This window comes from Podarcis liolepis (assembly GCF_965112155.1).
Source record: "Podarcis liolepis genome assembly, chromosome: 10".
NCBI classification, from domain to species: Eukaryota; Metazoa; Chordata; class Lepidosauria; order Squamata; family Lacertidae; genus Podarcis; species Podarcis liolepis.
The window spans coordinates 66,201,882-66,204,634 of NC_139562.1; the positions used below are offsets into that span (position 1 = coordinate 66,201,882).

The window sequence follows — 2,753 nt, forward strand, 5'->3', positions numbered from 1 at the left end:
GGCAATAGGGCAGGGAGGGCAAGAGGTGAGCTGGTAATTAAGATTCCTTGTTGAGACACATGTAAGATATATTACTACTTATTTGTCATTTATAGATGTAACAATATATAGCTGTTTGTGTTCCATATAAGGACAGGAGGATGTGGGTGTATCTTTTAGGATTGGATATAGCAATCAGCCAATAGGAAATCCAACCAGGCTGATTGGACAGAGGCAGCCCAAGGAGGAGCAAAGGGGGCTGGATTAAGGGAATATAAGTGCTGGCCATAATGGCAGGAGGCCAGGCCAGAGCTTGGTAACCATATACCACTGTGCCTCTCATTTATTTGTCTGACAAATAAATAATTATTTTAAATTCTCTATTGCTGCGTTGAATATTTCATTCCAGCTAAGCGTTAACCACAAGCAGGGTGCCACACTTCTGCAAACGGATAGCCACCTGTTTGGATTCACAGCAAAGAAGAGTGGTTTGTTTATTTGTTTGTTTGTGTTCATCACACATGCAGACCCAAAATAGACCAACAGAAATGCGCACAGATTTCTCTACAGGAAATACTGGATATTCATTATCTGTCCATCAGCAACCAGATCTAGCAGGAATTGAAACACAGACCCATAGAAATGTAGTTAGGAATGCAATCCTATGCACCGTACTCAAAGGAAAGCAAGCATTAGGTACAGATTCCCTTTTTACATCTTAAAAATAAGGTGCAGGGGAAGGTTGTCCTGTGTGGCTAATGCTGCTGTAAGATGTCTGATGCACATTTACATGGGAGTCAGCCCCCACTGAATGTAACGAGACTTATTTCTGAGTAAGCAGGCATAGGGTGGCATGGGCAGTGTTTTGACAAAAGTGCTGTTAAAATCCACTTCTTGCTGTTTAATCAAGAGCAGCTGCTTATGGAAAGCTGTCTCGCCTCTGCTCTTTACAATTCCCAAAAAGGAGCCTCAGCCTTTTGTTTTGAGCATTAGGAAGTTTCAGCTGAGAGAGAGAGAGAGAGAACAAGAATTGAGCAAGGGAACAGTGGTCCCATGGTGGTTATTCATGGCCCAGCCTGGCCTGACTCTCATCTCCTGAAGACGGTGTTACAGCTGCCACATGGTACCTTTTTGGGGAATGTTGTGGGTGGCTGGAGAGGATATATTGATTAAATTTTGTGGATCGAGGGCCCGACCCCGCTATGTGAAATAAATACACAAGGACACGTGATATAAGGTTAATGGGCAAGAAAAGGCCACAACTTTATTGATTACAGCAGTGAAAAGGTATTGGCTTAGGCATTGGATGACTATAGGTGGTGGGTTTATTCAACAGTAGGTGGAGCCTGTTGATGCTCATCCAACTATAGGCTCACCCCCTGATGTCACCGAGGGTCGTGCCATGGCCTCCCGCCAAGCAGGCATCGACTCGCTGAGGGACGACGACGAATGAGGAGGAGGCGGAGCTGGCACCACAGCATTAAGCTGCTACACACGCCCACTGGAGGCACCTGGTTGGCCACCTCCGGTGGGCATGGGCGCCAGCCAGGTAGGAGGGGAGGGGGCTAATGCCCCCTACCAAGGGCGGAGCTCGGTCTCCCGCCCACAACCACTCCCCTCTCTTCCAGGGAGGAGAGTCTTTATCCTTCCTAACTCACGCTAGTGAGTGTATTCATACAGCCAAGTACATTTCCCCCCTTTTACACAGCAGGAAGCTAGTTGCAGATTTGTTAGAATCTCTTTACTTAAGCAATCCAATCTGGCTTTGTTCAGATTGGGTTTGGTTCCTGGTAAATCCCCTTTTATCCCTCCTAAAGAGAATAAAGACACAAGAAGCTTCTTTTAAAAGTAATAAGAAGTTTATTCACATTCAGTTCACAGTTGGGTCCCTGAAGGCGTTCTTCAGTTTAGAGTTACAGAAGAGGGTTTGAGTTCATCCCATATGGGAATGAGCCTATGTCCTGGTGGCTGAGAGCCAACAGACAGCAAAATACATCAGTACCAAGAGAGCATGGCATCACGAGGAAGAAGAGTCAAGAGACAGGATGATGGCTGTGTGACTGGCCCTTTTGTTAGGTCTGGAAGGGCCACGCCCACCTGCCTGGTCACATGCAAAGGAAGGATGCTTCAGAGCAGGTGTAACAGGAAGTTCAGCTGGCTGGACCAACATTTCCCTGCATGTCCACTCTAGGCAAACAGGAAATGTTTTATTTGACTGCTTATATTACATCTCACACTTTTTTGGACCTCTCCTTTCATGTTAAGGTCTTCTTTGAGACTTACAAGGCTGTGCTCTCCATTGCACAACAGTTCAGCTGCTTGAGACACACTTGCGCAGACCACACAGCTGATCTGTAGAGATAAAGGCATCAGGACCCAAAATTCAGGACTTGGATTCTCCCAGTCGCAACTCTTAACGATGACCCTCCTAGAAGCTTGGCAGGCAAAGCCGGTGCTGGCTGGCCACTGAGCTACTTTCCCTCCCCCCTTTCCATTGTTAGTAATTATGGCCCTATCCTGCCAATATCCTCTGGCAGGTAGCAGGTAGGGTTATCGAGTCCCATCAAATGAAAATTTCTGCCAGGGGTGGTTTTTCCCATCTGTGATTTGGGGAACTGGGGAAATCCTGTTTCTGTGCCACCCTTACAGTAATAATCAAAGAAACAGGCCACACATTCAAACATGGTCTCCGATCCCTTAGTGACAGGCAGAGCCTGTGGGCTTGCAAGGACCAAGCAACCCTATGTCTGTGCTTCAGAATTTATTGTGTTGCT

General features: G+C 46.6%; 1 long non-coding RNA gene across 1 annotated transcript; it reads right to left on the reverse strand.

The window, feature by feature from the left end:
• Positions 1-442: 442 nt before the first annotated feature.
• Positions 443-2,018, reverse strand: LOC310687974. Its single transcript, XR_014516699.1, has 2 exons — positions 1,848-2,018; positions 443-590 (listed from the first exon to the last, which is right to left on the reverse strand). It is a non-coding gene; the product is annotated as an uncharacterized lncRNA (long non-coding RNA).
• Positions 2,019-2,753: the final 735 nt, after the last annotated feature.